Below are 14717 nucleotides of genomic sequence, written 5' to 3' on the forward strand. Positions count from 1 at the left end.
AAAAGTGGTATATACATTGTCACATGCAGGAAAGAAAAAAATACAGCATGTTATCCAAAGGTATTTTTTTAAGTAATTGAAATAGCCCAGACACTTCAAAAAAAAAAGGAGAGTTTCCTCAATAAACCAATGTCAAACATTCATTAAAATTTGTCAATGTATCTGCTGAATCTTTTGAAATGTTATTATGGTAACTAGCCCAACATGTCTTCCTTGACTGTTCAAAACAAAACTCTTTTGGAATATCCAATACACCATTGTAGACGTTTGCTTGGCTCATTTCCAACCTCCCTTCTCATCTTATTTATAAACAGCTCTGCACTGTTTCTAGAATGCATCAAGTAAATGAGAATCTGGATTTTTTCTGTCATCCATTATCTTATTCCTGTATGAGAAAGTCTTAGGTATTAATCTAGGAACTATGGAGGTCTTCTTAGAGCTTAAAGAAAGAAAGATAATGTGAATAATAACATACTAATTTTTTATTTTTATTTTTTGTTACAGATCAGAATATTTCAACCTAAAAAAGCTTTTCTTTACCAAATGACCCCAACCACTGTTCTTAGATGATTATCAAAGCATACTTACCAGGTTTTAAGTAGTTTCTCAAGATTCATCAAGGAGATTAGAAGCATTTTTGAATAAAAAATAATCTATTGCAAGCTCTTCTAATGCTGCACTAGAAAAGCTAAACATGATGATATCAGAAAAAATGAATTTATCACTATAATCTGACCAGGCAAAGAGGGTGCTCACTTGTATGTAGCGTTCTTAATAATTACTAATGTGATTGCATGAATCTAATGTTTTCAAAGAGGAAACTCTAAATTGTCAGTAAAGGAGACTCAGCAGAGAGTTTTAAAGAAAGATGATATTGAAATAGTATATTTTAACTGTCAAGGCAGAGTATTCTGGGAAATTACTGAAAGCTGACAAAGTGTCATTAACATATAACCAAGAGCAGAATATGCACTTTGAACAAAAGTGGATACTGCCATGTAGGAATATGGTGTCTGGGCCAGGCAGTCTTCAGGAGTCCTTTAAGGGATTAATAGAGATAGTGTGACCAACATCTGGAATAGTAAACTAAGACCACCCATGACTATTCTTGGAAGTTTGTGCTTCCTCCTTCTCCTTCTTCTCCTTGTTCTTTTCTTCTTCCTCCTCCTCTTTCTTTTTTTGTGAAGCACAAATGGTAAATGTTTCTTGTGCCAGTTACAGCTTTTTAAAAGGGAAAATACCAATCACATTAAAGCAGAATTCACATACAAAAATAGTAAGAGAAAATTCCTGTTTATCATATCAAGGTAAATAATAAATGCACTAGTAATTAAGATGTGAACAAAATGATTACTGTTTTTAGTTGTCACTAATGCAACGAGGCTCTCAGTTTTGAACACCTTTGTTATTTTCTCTCTACTCACTCACAAGTTCCAAGCAGGTTTCTTTTAAAATATTTCCCTATAGGATATATTTTTTTTAATCATCTGTAACATTTACCATCTCTTCCTTAAAATTCTTAGAGTTATGTAGAAACAATAATTAGAATTCATATAAAATGAACCCATTAATAGTTGTAGAAACAGGTGTACTCTTCAGACACCAATCCATGCAGAAGCAGCAAAGCTAGAAGGAAATCAATCATCAGTGGTGTGGCCACCCGGAAGAGAAACAATTCAGAAAGGAGGATAAGCACAGTGCAGCAGACCCCCACGCACATGCTCTCAGAGGGGAGGGCCAGGTCACTTTGGAAAGGCCCAATGCAGAGACTTCCACAATGACGGAAATTCTTTAGAGCATTGGTTCAGGGATGGAAATAAAGTACTTGTGAAAAGAGAATCCATTGCTGTTTGAAAAAGAAAGATACATTTATTTGCAAGAAGGAGTACAGACTAGGGTGAGAAGAGCCGTACCTTTCACAAGTAACAATTTAGCTACCTTCAAAGCTCCAGACAGTTGCCATCTTTTTCAAGTGTACTTGGGTGGTACCCACCTCCTCCTGGAACCCTCACCTGAATTTCTTTGTTCAGATGTTCTCTCTATGTCACTTATTGAGACAATATCTATACATGTGAAAGTATCATCTGTCCAAAAACCAAGTCTCTGACCTCTGCTGCATGGTCATTCCCAGAAGACTGGTTTTATGGGTTGCTTTTTTTTTCAGATCCCATGAATTCCAAATCAAGGGGTACTTGAAATGTCAAGAAAGATCAAAGCTGCAAGCTCTTAGGTTGTTATAGTAACTGTGACATGACTTTTGCACTTGAGTTCATAGTTTATTCACCCAATAAAATCATGCAGCAATTGCATTGCATTTTAGCTCAATAGAGTGCCCAATGAAATTACCAAAGCAAAAAAAAAAAAAGTTCTGTAGTTAATTATTTTCTCATTTTAAACTACAAGGTCAAGGAGATGACAAAGTGTGGGCTTTGGAGTCACAAAGATCTCAAGTGGACAAGATTATATCGGTTATTAGCTAATTGTGGGACTGCATCCCCACCTGACCTGCCTTGATGGCTTAGGAACTTCCTTATGATTTATCTTATACATGCTCTGCTTTGATTCATTTTGGGTCTACTTCTGGTATTTCTTGGAATAACCAAGTAGGTTTCTCAGACCCCAAACTTTTGCTTTGCTTCAAAGTATTGACCGTTTTGGTCACAAGGCAATTTTTGTATTTCCAGGGGTTAATGGACACTTATCAAAGAGGATGGTGGAAATTCCACAGCGTTCAGAACTCTGCACTTGGCTCTGTGTAATATATTGAAATTAAGCAATGCACCACATTATATGATGTGTGTGTTTGAGTTTTGAACCAACTACCTCCTTCCAGAAAAACAAAACAACAAAAGCCCATAGAAATACATATAAACCATACCTTGAACTACTCAGGGAGTTTTCTTATATCAAAATCTTAGAGATTCTGACTCTAAGTTTTTTTTTTTTTAATTAAATTTCACTTTAAGAAAGAAGAGATCTCCAGGCAGTTAAATTCAGAGTTAGTATTCATCTTAGAGGGGCAGAGTTGTATAAGCTACTAAAGATGCTAATGACCCAAGAAGACATTACAAAACCCACTATATTATGGTCTGTCTTTAAGAAGAACTTCTGAATATTCACAGTGATGGTTGTGCTGGTTACCAACTTTACTGACTGAAAGTTATCTAGAGCTTGTGAATTATCTGTGTGAGGTCCTTTCCAGAGAAGATTTAATGTGGAACAGTGACTGGGGTTAAAGACTTATCCACAATGTGGGCAGAACCATCAAATGACTGAGGGCCCAAAAGAAGGAAGTTGGAGGAGGAAGTCAGTGACCCCATGGTCAACATCATTCTTTCTGAGGGAGTGCCAGGACAGCCAGAGTACAAACCCAGAACTTGGGACATCCGGAAGATTGTGGCAAGTTCAAGGCTAACCTGGTCTGCATAGTGAGATCTAGCCCAGCCAAGGCTTTACATTGCTACCTGTATCAAATGCAGAAGTTGGAGTAGGAGAGAGAGTTGGCTGCTTTCACCATATGTGGACATCAGATCCCAGCTTCTAGAGCCTTTCAATATGAACTTGATACCAGTAACTCTTATGGGAATACCCTAGCTTTCAGCATTGAATTGGCATCACTAGACCTTCTAGCCTGTTGGAGTGAGCATCTACCAGGTTTTTTGCCTCTCTATCTGGCAAACAGCCATTAGTAGAATGTCCAGCCTACAGTCATATAAAACAATCAACTCAATCCCTTCATATATAAAATGAACATGCACATACACATGTGTCCCTATATATGTATATATAGACCCCTGGCTACTGATAGAGGCAGCTGCAACTCTAGGATCTTGAGAGTCAGAGACTATCCATTAAGCTTTTAAATAGAGAGGGCTATACCTGAAATACCTCTCTAGCACTAAGAACTTGAAAATTAGAAGTCAGGGAGTAGGAGAGGTAACTGAGGCCAACAGTCAGCAGAAGCGATGAACTGTAAGCGAAAACTTTCTTGGGGGAGAGAGAGAGAGAGAGAGAGAGAGAGAGAGAGAGAGAGAGAGAGAGAGAGAGAGAGAGAGAGAGATATCCTTATTGTTCCCAGCTTGGTTGGTTCTTTCCCTGGACTTTCCAAAATGCTTCATCATATTTTCTGGCAAGGCACATGAATACCTGTGGCTACATTCTTCATTCTCGTAGTGCGTGAAACAAATCTTCCAGTTTCATTACTCTTTACTTTTAAAAACAAGAATGGGATTTACATAAGATGGAATATTCACATAGCAACAAGAGTGCAGAAAAACAAGCAGGTGTTAATAAATTTCAAAGAAACATTAATCTGTTACTGCAAATACGGCCTGCTGTTCATTTAAATGGAATGACACTCTATAAATGTACCACTCAGTCATTCTCTGAGCTATCAAATGTAATATATAACACCTCTGATGATCAAAGTGAAAGTAAGTTTAGAAATCCAATTTGCTTTTCTCTCCATTTAAACTCTTTATTTAACTTTTGCATTCAAGTCCTCATTTTAATCAAGCTTCAATTTTATTTACTCACATTCCATGTTGTAATACAATTATAGGGATGCTACAAAATTGTCATTGAGTGTTACAATTGCCAAAAATAAAGTTAGATCCTAAAGCAAATATATAAAAAAATGAGAAAAAAATGTTTACTGCCTGTCATACTTGGAACTGGGAATAATGTGAAAAGAACATGTATTATTGTTTAAAAACATGTATAAACAGTAAGGTCGTGCAAGGCAGGTGTCCTGGTCATGATTACAACTGGCCAGTAGCTAAGCCCTGGGAATGATGGTAAGAAAACCAAGGATGGAATCTGTGTCTGCAGAGATGGGACAGAAATCAAAGCACATTCTGTGTGATTGCCTCTGGCTGAGAGATGGATCAGGGAGATACCTGTGATGATAACAGACATACTGAGATATTTACTTCTTGCCAGAGATCCTCTGCTCTATTTTTTTCTCTCATTGTGTGCCTATATGATTTCAATAAACAATGGATAGAAACACTGAGATAATAGCCTGAATCAAACTACTTAGGGTTGAACGTCATTACAATCATTTTAACTTCTAAATCTTAATGGACAGATAATGAATGAATTGGGATCTTCAGAGTCTTTATTGTCATCTATTATCCTGTCATTTGGCTTCAGTGCTTTAAATACGTTACTCTGTTCTTAAAGATGCCCAAGTGGCCTTATTTAGTTCCCTGGAGTCCTGTTTAAACACAAATGTATGAGCTGGATTTTATTCTGACTGAAGGATTTTTCTAGAGGAGGCTTGGACTTTCCTTGGATTCTCAGTGTTACTTGACTCTGAAACTACCCTCTCTTGAAGCTTTCCTGGCATCCACAAACATCTTACCCAGCTGGGCTCTCCTCAAAATCTCTAACTAGGCTTCCTGAGTGACAACATTTCTTACCCAAATATGAATATCATGCTGGTTTCCATTCTCTCTCTTTTCTCTTCACAGCTGCTCCGGGGATCCCCCCTTCTCCTGTGGCTTTGCTCATTTTTGTGGATGAGATATTTACAGAATTTACTTGTTGAAGTACTAGCCCTCAGTGCTTCCAATACAACATATTTGTAGGTAGGGTCTTACAGAGGTAATTAAATTATATTTTGACCTATGACTGTATAAAACAGGAAAATTTAGGCACAGGCATTCACAGAGACAATATGAAGACAGAAGACAGCCATCAAAGAGCCAAAGAGAAAGACTGAGAATAGGTCCTCTGTTGGTGGTACTCACATAGAGTGAACCCATTGGAACATTTTATTTCAAACTTTTGACCTCCAGTATTATAAGAAAAATAAAGGGGTTTTTTTGTTTGTTTGTTTTTGTTTTTTTTGTTTGTTTAAGCAATTCAGACAACAATCTCACAGCAGTCCCAGCAAACCAATGTATCTGTATCTTCCAAATTATGCTAATGTAGGACAAACCTAGAACTCTCTTCGGAGCTATAGCCCCATGTAGCCAACTTCCCTGACATCTCCACCTGGATACTCTACAGATAAACTTATTTTGCTATTATAGTGAATGCCAAATGTGTCTGTTTTCAAATTTCCCTGTGTTGGTGAATTATACTGCCTTGTTACTTCTCGAAGCCAGGAATATTAGATGGATCTTAGAGTAAACCTTCTCTTTTCTTTACTCATGACCATTCCTCCAGTTCATCCAGCTCTTAAGTCCCACCATTTCTTCCTTTCCTATGCTTTCCATCCTACTGTTCCAGCCAATGTCTCATCTCTTGATTAGTTGATTTTGAAACAAATTTCTAACTTGTTTCCCTATAGCCCTTTTGCCTTCTTAGTTCCAGGCAGAGCAAGTCATACAGCATGAAATGGTGATCAAATTATTCTTTTATTTAGAAAATAGCTCATTTTCCTATGAGCTAGAGACCAAATATGTCTGCACAACACCTTAGACCTTTCAGAGGAATGAACATTGTGGTAAGGACAAACGCCATAATCACTTATGTTTTCAAAATTCATGTACTTGTTCTGTTGGTTGTCAGGCTTGTGTCTGTGTATTTGACTGAGGGCATGGCCATTCTGATTTAGAGTCAGAGTTCTTCAGAAACAGAGTCTCGTTCAGAATTACCCAGATTAAAGAATCCCAACATACCCAAAAGTGTCTTTAAATTGTTGCTGTATTGGCTTTTGTAAGAAGCTCCTGAGTACAGATGACTACACCATAAGATCATAGCAAGCAAGCTGTTTAGAGTCAGCTCACATATTCTTCAGTGAGGTTAAGTCATATAAGAAATACATATTTATTTTAATGGAGGTTTTATTTCTCACAAAGGCATTGCAAGTAGCCTCCTGATTTGCTCACCCATTGTTGGTGAGCCTTACTGTGAGCTGACCCCTTCATATAATGTAAGTGTCTGTGTCACCAGAAACTCCAGCAGAGAAATGTAGACAAAGATGCTCCTCCACATGAATATCAATATTAAGGTCTTTCTGTATGAAGAATTATTCTCGAGTGTGATGAGCAATGGCAAATCAGTAGACAAGTGACTAGTTTTATTTGAAAGGCAGGTATTTCTGAAATTCCAGTATTTGGTTCAAGAAGTTCTTTGAAAACACTGAAATTCGAACATCTACTCCCAGGAACTACAATCCCAGTTTCCAGCTTGGGAACTAATTGTGTAACATGAGACCAAAATACTGTGAGTGACATTAGCTGTCTATGTGCATTGCATATTGTCAGGCTTCCAAGACACGGCCATTAATGAAGGTCTTCTGTGAACTTTCGGTTTGGACTAGTAGATTATATTTCTTTTCTTCACCATCTGAATTGCTTAATTTGGAAATAAACCTCAAGGATTGCAATCTTGTTTCTATAGCATGCTATGGAAGTGCTGATCCTGGAAGTTGTCCAACACAACTCTGTGTGTCAGTTTGTCCCAGATTGAATCAACTAAAACCTCCTGAAATAGATGGCAGAGCAGGATTTAATTTTGTCCCAGCATATATGGAAAGGAAGGGGTGTTTAGACTGGTATCATGTTTTACCTAGGCTTGAAGGATGCATATAAAGGAAAGCCAGAAAGCCCTTACTTTGATCAACACATGTCTCATTCAGTGTCCAAAAATACTTCAAATTCACGAAGAAGTAGACTTTATCTTCAAGGTCAACCTAACCTTCTCATCAACCTTACCATAGAGCTGACTACAAGTAGGGCTACCATGCAGTTCTACTTACCAGACACAGGACTGCACAGGCACCATCATATTAGAGCACATACGCACAATGAATGCCCTTTGTAGTTGTGTATTAGATAGCCTGTAATGAAGCGTATAGTGGTCTTTGGGTCACAGCTGTGAACTTCTGTATCCCTTGGGCTTTTGTGAAAGTGAATGTCATTTAGCAAACAAAGGAGAACTTAGGGATTTTTAGCGAACTGCTTAGGTACTCATAGGGCACAGAATAACATCCTTCCTAATGGATACCCTCCTAGTTTCCAGGATGAGAAGTAATTTGTTTATTGGAAGGAGAACAGTAAGTAAAAACTTACATGGTAGAAGAAATGCCATGTAAACTCAAAGGGTTCTGAGAATAAACTGAAATTTGGAGCTTGCTAAACTACACATGAGAATACAAAGTAGGTCACAGGCTCAAACGAGAGTGTATCAGACAGACTTGGGTGAGGATTAGTTCCAAGGGAAGAAAAGCAAGAGGGAAGGTTTAAAAAGAAGCAGCAAAAGCTGTTATTCTGTAAAGCTGCGATTACCAAAGAGGTATTGGATGGAGTTTTGGGTAAACGGGCCTGGCTGGGGACTGGCACTGTCAAGAAGTCACTGAGGAGTCATTTGTTTCCTAGGTTTTTTTTATTCTGTCATATTTTAAGAATATTTTCAAATATCTGACCTCTCCAGTTATCTGCCTATCTTGCCCACTTTAACTGTGTTGCTGAATTCACTGTTTATGTGACTGTCCACGCATGTGAGGACTGGACCTAAGCACACATGTGCATTCCTGTCCCTAGGCATTTTCATTTTCATACCTCTGCTTGCAAATGGAGCTAGTGTACCCCCGAGGCAGAAGAGAGTGGCAATCTTGGGATGTTCAAAAGTCTCAGTGGCTCACAATCTACTCCTAATGCTTTGTGCTTGATGCCGTTTCCAAGGAAAGCTGTGACAGAAGGGCATTAATCTATCTCATGACAGCATGGGGTTTTAATGCGTTTTCTGCATCGGCAGAAGGAGCCTCCTATGGAGGTGGTGAAAGGAGTTATGGTGAAATCAATATCTTCATTTTGCTGGGGCACTGACAGTTTGCAGCAATGATACAAGGGATCACTGCTCAGGGAAAGCTCATTGGACAGAAGCTTATGTACGCTACACACACTTTTGAAAATACACACAAAAACCCGCTTCAAGAAGAAACAAACAAGCAAACAAAAGGTGATTAGGTGATATGGAGCTATTATTTTTCTAGACATATGTAGACAGTCTACTGTAAAACAAGGCTTCTCTTTGGAGCAACGAAAGGTTCATTATAGTTCTGTTTTTTGGACACAAAGTCAATTTCATAAAAAGTATAAAAATTAGTTCAAAATATTCTGGCCATACTTTGAGGTATCCAAATAAAAAATATGATTCCTCAAAGATGACTAAAAGCATAGATCAATCTAGAAAATCAAGCAGTAAAAATTCCAAGATAAAGATTAGGTTTATTCAGCCTTGTCAATGAGATTGGCTGAAGGAAGTATTACTGAGTGGGGATGGGCAGAGTCCCAAGTAGGCTAGCCATTCCAATCCTTTCTTAAGCATCATTTTTAGATTTGATGTCATTATCAGTTTTAATTGAAATGAAATTTAATGGCCAACCATTGATTTACTTTGGCTTCTTTTTTTAAAGCAAGCTATAATTATGTTTTTCAGTCTTGAGATATTATTGCTCACTTAACACAGTTTTTGTTATATTCTAGTAGACAACAATGTTATATAAATATATATTCATAGCTATCTATTTGAAATGTTTCAAATAAATAGGTTAGTAGGAAGGATTCAGTTTTAAAGGTGTTTGTTCATTGTGTTGGTACTTTCCCAGCTTCTCTAGGGTTAAGCATAATCACAGAATGTAATATTATTACTCACAGAAATTATTCATCCTAGTCTACATAATTATAAAAATAAAATGAGAGTGATCTTCTATGCCTTCTGTGAATTTTCTTATTTTTTATTTTTCTGACAATGTCAAGGAATAAAAATTTTATTTTATTTTATTTTTTTTTTGGTTTTTCGAGACAGGGTTTCTCTGTGTAGCTTTGCGCCTTTCCTGGATCTCGCTCTGTAGACCAGGCTGGCCTCGAACTCACAAAGATCCACCTGCCTCTGCCTCCCGAGTGCTGGGATTAAAGTCTTTAGATTTGGGTAATTTTATGGTTCTCTTTTCCTGAGCCATGACAAAAAAAAAGTCTTTTTGCTATCTTTCAGATATGGTGGCTATTTCTAAAGTAGGATAGAGAAGGAATGTGTGTATGAGATGTACATATTCAAGAAAATACAGTCTGTTATGAAAGTCCCCAAACTCGTGTTCTGTGGAAACTAGTCTCTAAAGAGTTCCATCATCAAATAAGTTTGGGAGATACTGCATCTTATCTCTTGTAGATTTACAGCACACTTTAGAATAATTAAAGCGTTGGTAAATTCTGCAGAGGAAAAATCACTCTAATGAAGCCCAACCTTGTAAAAACTTATTTCCCAATGAAACTCATCTTACAAATTCATGAAATTATCATTAACTACCTGCCTACATCTAGAAAAATTAGTATTGCATTCTTTGTAAAAGTATTCCTTAGTAGTTGGAAGGACATCTTTAACATAAGCTTTTACACACACACACACACACACACACACACACACACACACACACACACACACAGAGTCTGTGTAATAACCTTTAAAGGCTATTGTAGAAGGAACAACTGAAACCCTCTATCCTTCACCTGCCTTAATGGCTTCATCCATTTTCATTATATCCTCCATTATTTCATAAAATTGCTGTGAAAAATAACCAACTAAAAGGTCATTTGGCTTGTCAAATTAAGTGCTATATGAATGTAAAAATAATAGCAACCATTAATTGAACACCCACTATGTCAGATAGTGAGTCACTAACTCACACATTTGGCATAAACTATCCTTGTTCTGCCAGCAGAGGAAGCAACCGTGGTCTTCATTTTCCAGCGGAGTAAGCAAACATTCTTAGAGAGGCCCCGAGTCTTGCCCAAATTTGCTTGCCACCGCAGGATAATGGCATACCATCTCTCTTTTGTCTCCCATGCTCTTGTCGTTTTCACTACATCATGCTGTCTCCCTAAATAATGTGAATTCATCTAGTCCCAGCAAGATAGTAAAATATGAAGGGATAAGAATAATGATGCCAATAATGGTAATTAATAACAATCAGAGTGGTATTAAAACTCTGCATATTGTCATTGTGTGAAATTTACAGCACAGCCGTGTTTTAGCAGGAGAAAGCCGCTCTCTTTTCCCCTGTCCCCATATCCAATTAATCACTATCTCTGGTTGATCTTTTTACTCAATATCTCCACAACTCACTTACTGTCACTGACTGTTGCTCAAGTCTTGTTCTGACCTACTCTGGGTTTTCTTTTAGAGCAGTCAATGCCTAACTAACTGGTATCCTGTGGTCCCTCAGTTAATTCCATGCACTGAAACCACATGGACTTTCTAAAATTTAAATCCAATTGAGGTTATCAGTTTCACATCCCCAAGTCTGCTCAGTGATGTGTGGTTAAAATCTGTACATATAGACTTCTAGAATAGCTCCTCCTCCAGCCCTGTTACCTATCTAACTTTGAACTTCACATTCCTTTCCTCATGAAAAGTTTTATTGATGTCACTGATTTCATTGGTATTACAGTCCACTTTTATCTCATGTCTTCAAACTTCTGAAATTAAGATGTGTTTTTATAATCAGTGGTTCATCATGCTCAAGAAACTACATATGTAAAATGAAGGGAAATCCTGTCATTGACAACTTCTTCAATGGATGAGCAAGCTGCTATCGATCCACTTATCTAGTTCATCATACTTCTTTATTTGGAGTTTTGTCCACGGCTCTTCTATCTTTGCTTAGGGTGCTATCATGTGACTTTTATGGGCAAGATATGAACAAGTATCTGTTCAATCCAGATAAGACACCTATGACAGACCAAAGAATGATTTCATCCAAGTCCAGTGTAGGGAGCAGAGAAAGCCGATGAGTGAAGGCATGAGTGAATGTGTGTTGTTGACGTGAGTTGGCCATGTCAAGGGCCCCAGAGCCTCATAGAGGAATGACAAAGCAGTACCTCTGAGATGAGCCTCAGAGACACAGCAAAGCCTTCCTCTGGTCAAAGTGTAGATGTTGACAGTGTGTGCAGAATATGTCCACCATAGCTGTCTCTCATTGGATATTTACTGCCTGAAGACTGATCTCCTAAAGAGACTGCATCCCCCAAGATTAGTTAAACCTAGCTCCTTGATCCAGCTGTACACCATAAACCTTGCCTTCTTGTTTATCTGTCTGTTATAAATGTAACTCTTTGCTCAGTTGAATGCAATAGTGCAACTCTCCGTTCAAGTCTGTATAATAAACACACCATCCTTCCAGGGCTCTGTAGTCTCTTCAGAAAAGAACTCAGACCACCACATTACAGTATTCTCTCTGCATGTCCGTCTGTATTTTCTTCATTTCCCCAGGTCAGGTTTAAACCCCCAGGAGCTGTGCATGAATGCAGCAGTCTAACTTGGTGGATCAGTGAGTTTATTAGGATCCATTACAAGAATATGAGTGGGGGTTTGGGGAGTCATCTTAGGGTCTCCAACCTTCAATAGAAGAGAGCACTTTGTGCCTCCATAACATTTCTCTGTCACATTTTTAAAGAATGCTCATATTTTTAGAAAATATTTGTTTTCTTTTGTCATTTTCCTTACCTGAGAATCCAAATTACCCTCCCTTTAAATATAGAGGCTACTTAATGGTTTACGTCCAAAGACTTGAAAGTGGTAAAAAAAATCCCTATGTATTATTTTCAAGATTAAGCCATAAAAGACACTTTTCTCCCTGCTTTCTCTTGAATTGCTTTTTCTAGGAAAGGTCCTTCTGTGGCATGATGAAGCTCACTTTTAGGAAGTTCTTCTGTGATAAGTAACTGGAGTTTCTAGGCAGCAGTTACATGAGGCACCACTGAGGAGGAAATTCCTCTTTCCTAGCCTGTGGGTCCTGTTGTTATAGCCTTGACCATCATCTTGCTTGCTGTGTTATCAGAGCCCAAATCACCTACGCCACTCTCAGGTTTCTAGTCCACAGGAATTTTGAAATTGGCAGCCTATGTTGTTTATAATCACCGAGTTTTTGATGATTTGTTATACACCAGTAGATACCTCAGATTAAAAAAAAAATAAAGTGAATTATTTCTTTTCTTTTTGTACTTCTTTTTAGGTGGAAAACTCCTAGAGGCCAGTTCCTCTACCTGGCTCATGTCATTTCTGCAGTGCTGAGCACAGTATTTGGCATGCTTAGTACATTGAAAAGTTGTGAATATTAAAGACTTGGAGAATCATCTTTTCTCATCTAGTACTTTGGTTTAGACAGCAAGTGAGCCCTTCATTATAAGCAAATATTTATAAAATGATAGAAATGAAGATTTAGCTATTTATGTTATAATGAAGGAAGCAACAGGCTTTTTAAATGCTGACAATTTGTTTTGCCTACAGTAGCAAGATGATCATTGAAACTAATCTACGGCCTGTCCCAAACCCTCGGTGCTTTCACAATGCTTTTAGAATAAAAGACAACTTTCTTCTTACAGACCAAGGGCTTCTTTGTGGTGATATTTTATTTGTGCGTTAATAAATAAAGCTTTCCTGGAGATCAGGGGGAAAGGCCAGCCATTTTAAGTAAACAAAGAAGTCAGGCAGCACACGCCCTTAATCCCTTAGCAGGCAGAATCTCTGTGTGTTCAAGGCCACACTAGGGAACAGAGCCAAGCGTGGTAACACACACCTTTAATCCCAGTACCAACCATAGAGACCTGAAGGTCTGTACAGACAGACAGTGACAGAGCTGTGTAGGAAAAGGAAGTGAGGTAGCTGGGCTAAGAGCCAATGAGAGGTCAGAACAGCAAGGCATATAAGCCTGGGTAGACAGGAAGTCACAGGATTTGGAAGCTGCAGAGTTGGTGAGGTAAGGTTGGCTGATGGCTTTCCCTATTTCCCTGATCTCTCTAAGGCTTTAACCCAAAATCTGGCTTGGCTTGGTGTTTTTTTTATTTAATAAGACCATTTAGAAATTTAGCTACACTTCTTCTTCTTCTTCTTCTTCTTCTTCTTCTTCTTCTTCTTCTTCTTCTTCTTCTTCTTCTTCTTCTTCTTCTTCTTCTCCTTCTCCTCCTTCTCCTCCTCCTCCTCCTCCTCCTCCTCTTTCTTCTTCTTTTTTTTTGGTTTTTTGAGACAGGGTTTCTCTATGTAGCTTTGTGCCTTTCCTGGAACTCACTCTGTAGCCCAGGCTGGCCTCAAACTCACAGAGATTCGCCTGGCTCTGCCTCCCGAGTGCTAGGATTAAAGGTGGGCGCCACCACCACCTGGCTCGGTTACACTTCTTAAAGGATTTCTACTCGCAACCTCTTTTGCATGAGAAATGTTTATGACTCCAGATATACAGGTATATACAAATCAACTATTTACTGGTAATAAGTCATAAAGAAAATTACTTTAAAAAATTCTTTGGTATACATGTCATTTTACCAGTTACTTGAGACTAAAGCAAACTTGCATACAAACGTCTGTACTTGCTTCTTTTACGTACAGAATTAAATCTTGGCTGAATGTTTGATAGTACAGGACACAGAGCATCTTCAGTTTTCCAGAGTTTTGACAAATAGTTTGACTTAGTTATTGTTAGTGCTTAGAACCACTTCAAATAAATATATAGTGAAAAATGACAGCAGTGTGTTTAGGGCTATTTCAGAAATTGTTAGAAATTTTGTCTTGATCACAAGCCAAAATTGATTTAATCTTATTTTTTTAAATGAAACTCAAGTAAACACGTCAAATAGTAATTTTAAAAATCAAATATTCTGCCTGGGCAGCGGTGACCCAAACCTTTAATCCCAGCATTGAGGAGGCAGAGGCAGGTGGATCTCTGTAAGTTCAAGGCCAGCCTGGTCTACAGAGCTAGTTTCAGGACAGCCAAG

Source organism: Peromyscus californicus, unplaced genomic scaffold, assembly GCF_007827085.1.
Source record: "Peromyscus californicus insignis strain IS unplaced genomic scaffold, ASM782708v3 Scaffold_5__1_contigs__length_169319896, whole genome shotgun sequence".
Lineage (NCBI taxonomy): Eukaryota > Metazoa > Chordata > Mammalia > Rodentia > Cricetidae > Peromyscus > Peromyscus californicus.